We start from the raw sequence: 13,383 nt of genomic DNA, 5'->3' as shown, positions 1-13,383 counted from the left end.
TTTGGGGGTTTAATATTGTTTTACCACAATTTTACCATTGTCGATACTCTCTGAGAATATTTTCACATGCTGCATGGGAAACGTACAAGGTCAGTTAGAGCCTTGGAGCAACATGATTTTAGTGTGTAGTTAAAGGAATTTCAACAGAACACAATTTGCCACTGGCAAGTTTGTTTAGGACAAAATTTCAGAAAAAGTGCCAGGTAAGGTTGGTTTTATTAATTTTAAATGCTTAGATTTGGAATAATATCCAGTGTTTTAAAATCCAGGGAATCGCACGCATGATTTCTTGAGATACTATTTCCCCCAACGTTCTGTTTGTTTACACTCCCTACTGTTTGACGACTGGCTAGTAACCCATTAAACAAAGAATAGACGGAGTGGTACATTTGAATAGCATCACAGTGTAAGATTAGATCATGCAGTAAACAATCAGGAAGGCTAGGGCCTGCTAATTTAAAGTAGGAGGATCCAGAATTGGAGGCATCTTTACGAATTTCTAGAAATTCGTTACTGTGTTTTCTTCTATGTTTTCTCTTTTATGCTCCTCTTTGCTTCTTTTACTCCGGTCTTCCCTTCCCTCTTGTATTTTCTCCCTTGTAGATGTGCTGGGCATCTTTCTTTGCAGTTATTTGATGTGAGTGCATTATTGGGACAGAACGTGAAATATCTTATTAAAAGTATGGTCCTGTATTTTCACTTAGAATGATGCAATATATGTAGCACTGCTTTCTCTCTGAGGAAAAAAAAATACTTCTTATACTTCCTAAATGTGAAAAGTCTTTTACTCTTTTCTACCCATAATTTCTTCAGAGATCTGTCTTACCTCCATTACTAGGCAGAACATGGCACACTAATTTAATTTATTATAAGATACAGCATTTTTAGAGTCTTTTATAATGGTATTTATCAATATTTTCCTTTTTCTTCAATCATTAAATAATAATTTGATGTAATGGAGGATTAAAATGTGTTTTACTTTAACATAAATAGACTGTGTAAACTATTAAACTAAAATACATACATTTGATTTGTTTATTTAAAAACCTCTATTACCCATAACTTTTATAATGCTGTCTTATTACTTAACTATGCAATGTGCTACTTTTTGCATTTCATGAATGACATTGAAATGGGCAACCTGTCATTATGCCATTAGATTTTATGCTTTGATTAGGAAACAGCAGCTCATTAGTTAGATTTTTCTCCTGTATATATGTGCTCATCATCATTTTGAAGAATGCAAACACCTGAAATTGGACAATGTTCCCCCCCATCTTGAGTGTGTTTCACCTCTGGACTCATACATAAAATTAATCATAATTTCCCCCTCTATTCTCTTGCACATCACTAGGACTTTCAAAAGTAGGGATCTGTTTTCTGTAACAAATGACTACGTGTCCAAAAAATAAAAAAAATAAAAATAAAAATAAAAAAAAGACGGTGGCATGTTAAAATGAAACTGACTCAATCCAACAAATCAGTTTCATTTATTTAGTCTTCTGATTCTTTACAGCTAGAATTATTTTAATTTTATAACTTTGTTTTTCAAATGTTTAATTATACAGGTGTTCAGACAGCAAACCTTTGTGTGCAGGTATACTAGACACCCAATTGATTTTATTTTGATTTTTCAAATACAAAAAAGTCACACATCCAAATGGCCTGGGAACCTTGCCACCACCTACAATCACATACAACAAGGCAAAATACAACAAGACACCCTGGTAGGCTTCAACCTTTAAACACAAATCAAGCTTTAATCAGATGATAAAATGGGATATTGGCATGCCTATTTATCCAGCTCAGATGCTACTCCTCTGTGGTCCCAGATACCCCAGTAAGACGATGGACCTCATGGTATTTTCTGAAGGTTAACCATATATTTTGGATCAAAGCAGAGAGTGAAATCCAAATTCAAGCGTTCTTCTGGGAGAACGTCCTGCCTGCAGTTGCCTCTCTGTTATATATAGAGGGTTCCAACTTTAACACTTCTACTGAATAAAACTGTGGCAATAGAGCATATGAAGAGAGCCAGTCTCTCAAGTAGGCAGGTCTCTAACCACACAAAATTTTACAGCGCAAAACTAACATTAAAATTCTATCCAAGAGCCAAGTGGCCATGATTGCTGATTACAAAACACAGGTATCATGTATCCATTACAAAGCATGCAACTTGCATATGAGTTTCAGGTTCCTAATAGATGAAAGACTGAAGATGCTGTTCTACATACAGCATGTTACAACAGTCTAATCGTGAATTGACAAAAAAGCATGAATCTGCAACTAAAAGAAAGGACCACATGTTAACACTGTCTGGAGTGGATCACAACTGTGAGTGCCAACCTCAGGGCAGATTATCAAGAAGCAGGGCAGACCCCCCACCCCCATAGTGGCTCTATGTTCTATAATTCAATTTAATCAATTCAGTGATAAGTGTGAACTCCTGAAACTCTGGACTTTCAGAGTTTAACACTAACAGTCTTACGATGGAGTCACAGATAGTCCCCTTGGGCATTCCAATCTATCTTGCGACCCAGACAAGCTGGAGTTAGCAATAGATGGATGCCATAGACCAAAGATCACAAAATATTCAGGTTGCTCATAATCCCAAGAAACCAGTCACTCACATCCTGTCAATTTGTAACTTCAAAGACAACACTTGTAGCCAAGCCTATAGTAAACTATGTAAGAATTTATCAACTAAGAATGTAAATGAAAGAATTATTTCAACGTTAAAGCAGGCAAGTATATAGACTGTGATTCATTTGTGTATATGGTTTCAAAAAGTGACCAGACTAAGTGATCTAGTGGTCCCTTCTGGCCTTGAATTCTATTATTCTGACTCTGGACCAGCATTGAATCTATCAGCATTAAATATCATTTAGGGGTAACCCAGTCTGACCCTGGGGATCTCTGCTTCTATTTTATAGCTCCTGCTCTTTGAGTACAAACTGAAAAAGATGAAAACATTTCTTATCAGCTATTCTTAATTTCCTTCTTTCAGAATTCAAGATGATCACTAGATTATTAATGATGGTTCCCAAAGGTGAGCATATGCTCTCTGTTCTGGGGGTTATATCAAGCTTGTCCATTACTTCCCATTGTTTCTCCCACCTCACTGACAATGTTTTTGACTGCTGGTACCTATCATGTTTTTCTCATTGTCTCCTTGTACTCCTCCAATCTGTCTGGATTGATCTGTTTTCCCTGGTCCTATACTTAGACTATCTGCTTCTTGGAACTTGGATCATCTTTTCGTTGTGTGTATGTACAGCGTGCAGCCTAGTATGACAGGATCCTGGTTAATGACTGGTGCTCCTCGGCACGATGGGAATACAAATATGCTTATATATCCTCATTTTGTAAGGGTTGAAATTCAGCCAGCTCACTCTCATCCATAGCACAATGTCCACCAGATACTGGTTCATCTGTCTTTAGCAGGTCACAGTCTCTATCCTTTCACTTCCTAACCCAGACTTTGGGTCACAGGTTCCCATGCTTCCTCCTTTTCAACCACCCATACCATCTCATCAGCTCCTATCTGCTGCCTCAGTGAAATAAAGAACTGGCCAGCTACCTCTGCCTCTGTTTTCCTTCCACCTGAGCAGGGCTAGATAAACACAGTCTGGGGCCCTAGACACAGCACAACATTGGAACCCCTCTGGCTACACCCTTATTGTGGGCCAGCCCTTGCATTATGGAACTGCAACCAATTTGAAAAGGTGGTGGCAATAAAGGAAAGTCCTTCCTTCCCAAAGAGGCAGAGGCAGTAGCATGGGCCCCATTGACTCCTTTTATGAGTAGCAATTGGATCCACTCTCCTTTGCCACCAGCAAACCCAGAAAGGCAGAGTAAGTGGCATAGGATGAGGAGAAGCAGTAGTTCAGAAATCAGCTTTGGTGGGCAGACTGGGCCCATTACATTCTTTTACCAGAGTCCTCTCCTGGGGTGGGTAGTCAGGGTATTTGAGTTAACCCCAATGAGATGTCTGTGACAGTATATAGCTCTTCTTTCAGGCTTTCTACAGATTCCAGAAGTCATCACTGTTGATTATGCTCAAGTCACATTTTCAAACTTTTCTTCCTAAACTTGAAGAACAGAAGCTTACTTTTATTTAGCACACTATGCATATAATAAAATGAAAACACTGATTTAAATCAGATGACTTCAGGAGCCACCACTGCTGGCATGGATCTGTGGTGATTTTACTTAATCTGGCCCTGATAAAACTGCTCAGACTCTTTGGGGCAAATCTTACTTAGTCCCCAAAAGGACTGAGAAGGCAGGGATTGAGCCTGCTCTGATCATATCCCTGCTCTCTTCTTTCAGTGGAGGGAGGCACTCTCTTGGAGGCTTAAGGCCCACCAGCCCCTCCATCCTTCCGCAGACTGCACTCTATAGTCCTGCTTTACTGAAGTGGTTAGTATATGCCAGCAGCTACTATCCATGCCTCACTTTCAATTACTGCTCCTTTCTCCTTTTCTCTGGTGGGAGAAGGAAAGAGGAGAGAAAATGATGCATCTGGCACAAAAGTTTTTGTTTGTTTGTTTGTTTAAAGAAAGACAGGCAAATGGATTTAACTGATGGGAGATATGCAGTAGCAACTGGTAATGAATGCTAATGAATAAGAGTGACAGCATGATGTAACCCCTATAACACCTTGTATGAGGGTGCTCTCAAACTTATTGGGCAATTTCTCAACACAACCTTTTGGGTTCTCCCAACCAGGAAGAAATAGAACAAGTCAAAAATCACTGTATCAACTCCTGCATGCAACAGCAGCTGGCAGCACCACCTCATGATCAATGGTATCCAAGCCTGCTGACAAATCTAATAGCTTCAGGATAGACAATCAGATCATTATGCATTGGTAGGAGGAAATTGTCAGCCAAAGAATAAGTGTGGTTTCTGTATCATACTCAGATCCATAACCAGGTGTGTCTGTGACCAGGGTAATGAAGTAGGCATATACTGTAACATGTGTCTTTCAACAACTTTCTCTGCTACCTTATCCAAAAAGGGAAGAGTGATAACAGACAGATAATTGGCTAGATTGTTCAAGATATAATCACTTGTCATTGACAAAGAGGGAATGCAAGCCTCCTTCAAATCATTTTTTGTGACATAGATGTTCACCCACATGTTCTTTGGCCTAGTGTACCAGTATACAACTCAGCTGAACTGGAGAATTACAATAGGTTAAGTGCAGTCTGCATATAAATATGCAGAGTTTGCTCATTAGGCTTTTATTACAAATACATTTTTCTAACCATAAGATTAAAATAATTATTTTACCTAAGAAATCAAAACTCACATATTCCAAAGGAAATGGTGGGCATTTTAAGTACAAGAAAGAAAGGAAGAGCAGAGAAAAGGAGAAACAAACAAACAAGTTCTGACAAAGCCACTTTCACAGTAACTTGTCAATGATAATTAAAATCTAATTATGCCTGATAGCAGGGACCTTTCTTACTACAGGTTTTTGGAGAGGACTTAGCTTGCATCATAAACATGAGTTCAAATAGTTTCAGCACATATTCTGTGGGCACTAACAAGATATGGATTATTCACAGTGCTAATGAAGACTGGGAATTGAGTGTAATGACTGACAACCCACAGAGAAACTTCAGCCAAACCATAGTGTAAATAAAACAGTAATGCAAACTCTATCTTCATTTATACTCTGAGCAGTCTCCCTCAAGTCAATATCAGCATAAAGCGGGGAGGAAACTAGCTCATAGTTCCATATATTTATAGACACACATATTTATTATTATTTGGTGGTTGTATTTTTGGAAGGCTAGTGAGACTGATTCTAAGTAATACACATCATGCCCAAAAAGGTGATTATTAAAATCTTGACAATTGCCATTTGGAGTCATGTGGTATAAAAGGTTTTATTTCTATTTGTTTAAGGTGAACTACACAACTAATTTGTGGTTATCATATTTTGGCACATGTTACAGAAAAAAAAATTGAGAAATGCTGCAGAGTTGTGGGTTTTACTTTTTTTAATATTCTCCCCCCCCTTGTCAATTCAGATTGCCTCAATATAATATTGAGCTGTAGCATGAATCTAAAACCTGCAACAATACAAGACCATTTTGTTTTTCTAATGGTTTGAAAGATAGTGGACCTAAAACTATTACCAGTACCAAATATTTGCCTATCCTGCAGCTGATTCATGTGTAATTTTATTGGCAATTTTTAAAAACTCTGATTACTGCTAAGAGGTTTGAAATTTTTAAAATAGTCCTAACTGAGATGTATTGGAGGACAAAGTACCAGGGAAGCAATCAAAGATGTAAGAAAAACAAAATAAAGAAATAGTAATAGCAGCTGAAACTCACAGTGAGGGAACTTAGTTATCCTATATGCATTTATTCAAAATTATATGTTTATTTACTCATGGGTATGCAACCCAAAGACCACAGCTATGGGGACATTAAGAATGCATAGATATACTCAATATACATCATATGTATAGATTTTCTCTTTTGTGAAATCACTATTTGATATGTGTTGTTCTGAAGAATGTGGTTATATAGTGTTAGTTGTGGTGTGAAAGGAAATAGTATTTCAAACAACATGATTACCCTGGTATATAATTCTATTTACTTCTGTGTAAATGAGGATAATTTGGATCATAGGAACACTAAGATCTGTCCCATTGAAAGTAAAAGGGGATAACCAATGCATAGGCATATTCATTGCAAATACTCACTGTCTTTTTAATTATCAGCAACAGTCAACATATTAATACTGACAGTAATGCCCAGCTAATTGCATTTAAATTGCCACCACTGTTTAGCCCATAATTTCCCTTCCTCTTCCTTTCCATCCTCTCTAAAAGGATGATTTGCTGATGGCTATGTTAGCTATGACTCCAATACTTTTATTGGAGATGAGCACAATATCAGTCCTGACCATTTTCAGCAATCGGACATATGGTTTCATGTATGTTGGTTTTGTTTTATTTTTAAAAACAGCGTGATTTTAAAAAGTGCATACAATTTATAAAAATCAGAAGGAAAGATGAATAATGAAGTGTGATGTTCTAATTAACATTAAGCTATCCTTCAATGAAACTTCATCAAGGTCAAGTCCAGATTTTAAGACTTCATCCTACATTCTAAGCCAGGGGTCGGCAACCTTTCAGAAGTGATGTGCCGAGTCTTCATTTATTCACTGTAATTTAAGGTTTCGTGTGCCAGTAATACATTTTAACACTTTTAGAAGGTCTCTTTCTATAAGTCTATAATATATAACTAAACTAATGTTGTATGTAAAGTAAATAAGGTTTTTAAAATGTTTAAGAAGCTTAATTTCAAATTTAATTAAAATGCAGAACCCCCCGGACTGGTGGCCAGGACTCGGGCAGTGTGAGTGCCACTGAAAATCAGCTTGCGTGCCACCTTCGGCACACGTGCAATAGGTTGCCTACCCCTGTTCTAAGCTCTCACTGACTTTACTTGTGCAGGATGAATAGAGTTGTGAACACAGTGGGCTATATTCAGATATGGTGTCACTCCTCTTCACCTGCTTAATGTGAGTCACTCCTCTATTTCTTGTTTATATCTTTTATAAAGACAACCTCAACTGCTCAGTTTTACACCAGGCACATGAAACTATCAGGCACATAAAACTATTTTAGTTTTAGTAGTTAGATTTTTTTAAAAAAAGTTCTCTATGCATACACACATGTGCACAATCTGAATGACAGCAGACAATAAGTCCAGATACTTTAGGATCTCCCTTATGTCTGAGAGATTATCCATGATCATCCCATATCAGATCTAGAAAGAACTAGCGAATTATACCATCATTCAGCTCTGCTCCATTTGACATTCCCAATGGCAAAGAACAATTTAAGATTCAATTTCCCAAAATAAAATTCCAAATACTAAAATATTTGAACCACTTAACGATCATTACTCATGGTCATATACAGCACTAATAGCTGTGATAAAATGTTACACTTGCTATCAGTAAGTGTGTGCAACATCCACGCAGTCCTGTTTCACAAACACATTCATGCTGTAGATACTCAAATACAAGTAAATATTTGGAAGTCAGTTAGAAGGGTGGGGAAGCTACCCCTTAAATAAATTATTATACAGAAAATGTAAAATTATCATAGTCAGCCCAATCATGTTTAATTTGCTGATGTGAGGAGGATCCAAGCAACATTTTTAGAAAACACTAACTAAAATGTGTGCCCACAGAGATTTTATAAGCATTAATAGGAGATGTCATACAAGAGTCCTCCCAAGACTAAAGAATGAGCAGCTAGACCTGGAATTGAAGGTTTCAACTAAATCTAAACACAAACACATTCATTATACGGTATCTTCTATTTCAAACATTTTTCCCCCTTTGTCAAACAGTGGTGAACATCTTTCTCTCTGAATTCTACACTAATTGTAACAACCTTACGATTTCTCAATCCATTTTTTTCCCTCTTACTAGAAGTACTATACACACACACACACACACACACACACACACACACACAAAGAAAAGGTGATTATTTTGTAGGCAGAATCTTAATGGTCTGATAATTTTGAATCAGGGGTTAGTGTCACCAGAAACAGTAACCATAACTACTTATTTACCTTGTAACAACAAATTCTTTCTATTTCTTGAGTTCTAGATAATAAATGAAGATAGTAGTTAATAAAAAAAAGACCTCCTCACTTGCAAAGATTCACTCTTCTAATACATTTGGTTCAAAAAATTGCTCATTCTGAACTTGAATTGCATACGTTATAAGATTCTGAAATGTTCCAGTATTTTATTGACTTCTGATTCATTATTAGAATTGACCAGGGCTTGGATAGTATGAGTCCATTTGATTCACTTTTTTCTCTAAACTTTTTCTTAAGGTGATCTCATCTACATCCACAATTTTAGCTCAAATAACTATACTTCTGCCTCTCAAAGCTACCTGTATACAAAGTCCCCCCTCCTTATCCATACCTTCATTGTTTTCCACTTTTCTTCTCTGGTTTCTCTGCTTTTCACTACTTGCTCCTCTAGTAAACCTAAAAGCCACTCTTCTTCCTTTGCTACCACTCACTGCAAGCACATCAGTTTCTTTCTAAAATCCCTTCATTAGTTTCTTTTCCTTTTGGGCCCTGAAATTAAAACTCACCCTGAATAATCCTGTCCATGTCAACTGCACTTTAGTTTTCTCCTTACTATTTACCCTCTCACTTCACTTACAAGCTCTCCTCAGTGCCCTCTCCTTATTACTTCCTTTGCCTTCTTTCCCTTTGATAGGCCAAAAATGGAACCCCTAGCACCAACCGGAGTTAAAAAACCCCTCCCCACCCTTCAACCACATGTCATAGAACGGCTGCTAGTGCATCCCTGAGGAGGCATTATACACCATAGTCCTAGTGCATTTCCACTGTAGGCCTCAGAAAGAGAAAATTGGTGACAGATCCTTCCTACACACTCCCACCTGCCCTTCTATGTTGGCAGGCAGGAATTTATCATTGAGCTGAGCTCCATATAACACAGAGATGTACACTGCTGTATTACTGTTAATGGACTAAATGGGCCTGGAGAGCTTGTAAGTGAAGCGTAGCCTCCTGTGTGCCCCTTGTATCTTGAGGTCACTCTGCAGGTACCCCCTGCTCAGTTTCCCTCTTATACAGGCTCTCAATCAAAATATCATAACAAGTTTTCTCTGGATCAGCAACACTCCACCTTAGGGCTGGACACAATCATTCCCAAAACAGAGTTCTCAAATTTCCAGCATGTTCATATTCTTGGTATTTTCCACTGAGGGTCTCCCAGGCCTGTTCCCTGCTGGTACCTACTCACTCCCAGCAATTTCTATAGTCTCTCTTAATTCCCACCTGATACTTCAGTGTTCCCTGCTAGTATCTATTGTCTCCTAGCAGCAATTCCCTGCCTTGATAGGCCTCCATTGAAGTCTTTCACTCCAGCTTCACTCCAGTTGTCTTTCTTCCCAGCTTCCTGCTGCTCTTTACAGGGAAATCAGCAACTCCTGAACAGTAAGTGACAATATTTCATATAAGCTTAAGCAAGAGGAGGCCAGACTTTCTTTAAAACATGTAGAATAGAATATTAGATCATGTTTTCAGAAGTGGGGTGGGATGTTTCAAATTATCTGCATGCAGTTCAACTCTGCAGATAGCTACCCACCCATAAGCCACTAGTAAAAACCTTCCAGGTTTCGCAAAATAGAATATGATGGTAATTGGATTCAAAGGTCAACTGTTACAGGGTGCTGCATAACACTGTCACTTATGATACCTCCTAGGTGTGGACACCTCTGAATTAATGATATTTTTTGATTATCTCTGTGTTGAATTCTCCTCTGAATGTGAGGCTATATTAATCCACATGGACCCATTTTAGTTCTTACCTGGGCAGCAGTCATTCGGCTGAAATCACATCCTGTCATTTTGATCAAAATGGGATTTGAAACTAGGTCCCAGAAATAAAAAAATTGAATGAACAAAATTGCACTCCACTTCCAGGTTGGACAATAACCCATCATAATTCTAATCCCTTTTTTAGTAATCCAGTTTGCTTAGCTGTATTTTCTGAAGAACTGCTTTCTCAGTCACATTTTGGATGAACCAAATGCTAAACATTCTGCATGCATGAATGCACAGTGTAAAAAAAAAAAAAAAGAAAAAAAGTTGTTTCTCCAGAGATGATTTTTAGGAGCATTTTTTCTTCCTTTAAATAGCACAATTCAAAATTGCCCCTTTATTTTTCTACACCAGTCAGTCTGGCATTCCTCCTTAAAGATACTACAGCATTACACAACAACCATACACCTAGTATAGTAGCACTATGTAAGATTGTTATGGATCATTTATGTAAGATACTGTAGTACTTTATAAAGGATTAAAATGAAATATCACTAGGAGCATTCTCTATGTGATTTTCTTAGGAGTCTGGTGAGTCAGCAAAAATAGGGTTACAAACAATGAAGGTCAAAACTAAACAGGTTCAGGGATCAGATAACCATTGAATGCACAGGGAATATATTCCAAATTACAATTCCTCTGTTTCTAAACTTTCATGACCTTTTTTAAAAAGCTAGAATTAAATTTCATTGCAGCTTTGTCCAACCGGAAGGGACAAGCATTTGGCTCTTTTTCTAAAAGGAATTTACGTTTTCAGAAGTTGTGTTCTAGATTATTATTAAACTTTTCCTGTCGCAGAAACAGTTAAAGGCCTCAACCAAGTAGGGTCTCCATTGTGTAAGTACACAGTAAATGGCTGCACCTATCCTAAGGAGTGTCTCAGCAATGCAAATACATTACAAAATAAACACAAATACAATGAATTACTATGATAAATATAGTAATTATCTATGAACGTTACTAGTAAGCCATTTAATTAATTGCCCAGTTTGCACATTCAAATACAGTAAATGTCCATTTGATTTCAAATGTACTTTTGCACACATGCTTTTGCGTACTGCTAGGGGCTCTGACTTTCAATAATTTTGTCTTTAAAGGTGATAAAAAAGTTATGCACCATTGTTGATCATTAACTTTAAAGTGGAAGCTGACTGACAGGGAGATGATATATAGAAAAGAGTTAGTCAAAAAGTGAGCAGATCAATCTTCTTTATTTATTCATTCATTTTATTTATTGTTTGCCCCTGAAAGGTGTCGATTTGAAACTCTTGAATGGATGAAGCACAAACCGTAAAAGTACAGGGTTGGTCATGGGGGCAGGTGAGCAGGGAGTTCACCATAGGAGACAACTTTCACAGATTCATAGATTCTAGGACTGGAAGGGACCTCGGGAGGTCATCGAGTCCAGTCCCCTGCCCGCATGGCAGGACCAAATACTATCTAGACCAGAGGTTCCCAAAGTGGGTGATACCGCCCCCTGGGGGGCGCTGGAACGATCGAGGGGGGCAGTAGTAGCCTCGGGTGCAATTGGGGGGTGTTGAATAAAAATAAGGGGGCGGTGGAAGCATAAAGAAAGAATATAAGAAAATTTTGAAAAACCGTTCGTACATGTTTCATCTATTGTGTAACATAGAGTTAAAGTTGTAGTGATTACTTTATTTTCCAAATAAATTCACAAATTATAACCGATCAGGTGTCAAGTCCGCCAACAGCTCTTAACAAGCAAGTGTTGGCAGGCGAGCGTGTCGCGCATTGTCGGGAAGTCCAGCATGCATCGGCAGGAATATGTGCGTGTAATGACTTGTTTACAATACGATACTATAAATAGGCGACATGTATGAAATCTAATTTAGATTGTTTCTTAATTGTGTAAAAAGCAGTTAACAATAGTGCAATAAGTATTTAAAATTTTTTATTCATATTCAATACCTTCGATCTTTACGGATTACGGATCACATACAAAGCAAATTGTATTATTGTTGTTTCAATAAAACAGCAATTTACACGTGAGTATTTTTATACATTTTCTTACATATCTACCGTACGTTTCTGTGTCTCTAGTGCTTACTAATAATAAAATCGTAGCAGGCTTGTGTTGGTACAGTACTATTTGAAGTGTACAGTCAATATATTTGTCATATTTTTATTAAAATATTAACGAAAACGGGAATGAAATCGTAAAAAAACTGTTAAATATTAACATTTATTTATATCTAGCGAATCATCTGTGTTAATTGGTAAATAAGGTGTGTGTTAATAAGGAACAATTATTTAAATAAGGGCAAACTAAATTAAAACTATTAACTGATTTTAATTGCATATTGATTATTTTTTAATTAATTATTTCTTGATAAATTTAGTTTGATATTTGACAATTTAATATCAAATACATATATCTAATGCTGAGCAAAGAACAAAACCCAGTTTATTAGTTTCATTAGTATTTTAGTTTGGTTGTCTTTTGCCATCTTACGCAAAAACCACTGTATACCTGATGTCGTGGGCGATATTCTAATAACACATCTTTCTTTACTATATTGTAGGACGTAGGTAGAAAGATAGATACATAAAAGAACACAAATTTGTCACTGCATCTTTCTGTTTGTTCGCTTAAAGAAGGTAGATTTCCAGGGGGGCGCTGAGTAATTTTTTTTCTGAAAAGGGGGGCGCTGAGTAATTTTTTTTCTGAAAAGGGGGCGGTAGGCCAAATAAGTTTGGGAACTTCTGATCTAGACCATCCCTGATAGACATTTATCTAACCTACTCTTAAATATCTCCAGAGATGGAGATTCCACAACCTCCCTAGGCAATTTATTCCAGTGTTTAACCACCCTGACAGTTAGGAACTTTTTCCTAATGTCCAACCTAAACTTCCCTTGCTGCAGTTTAAGCCCATTGCTTCTTGTTCTATCCTTAGAATGTTGGTGGATTCAGATGCTCCTCAACCTAGCCACCTCCTTCTGTAGCT

The 13,383-nt window shown here is 37.3% G+C and overlaps 1 long non-coding RNA gene across 1 annotated transcript in view; it reads right to left on the bottom strand.

Moving 5' to 3' along the window:
- Positions 1-9,998, bottom strand: part of LOC135984111 (uncharacterized) — a 142,678-nt gene extending 132,680 nt beyond the window's left edge. The window contains exon 1 of the long non-coding RNA XR_010602019.1: positions 9,870-9,998. This is a non-coding gene — a long non-coding RNA (uncharacterized LOC135984111). The remainder of the gene's footprint in view (positions 1-9,869) is intronic.
- Between the last annotated feature and the right edge of the window lie 3,385 nt (positions 9,999-13,383).

Source organism: Chrysemys picta, chromosome 5 (genome assembly GCF_011386835.1).
Source record: "Chrysemys picta bellii isolate R12L10 chromosome 5, ASM1138683v2, whole genome shotgun sequence".
NCBI classification, from domain to species: domain Eukaryota; kingdom Metazoa; phylum Chordata; order Testudines; family Emydidae; genus Chrysemys; species Chrysemys picta.
Note: the sequence above shows the minus strand (reverse complement) of the source record. Positions and strands in the feature narration are given on the sequence as shown.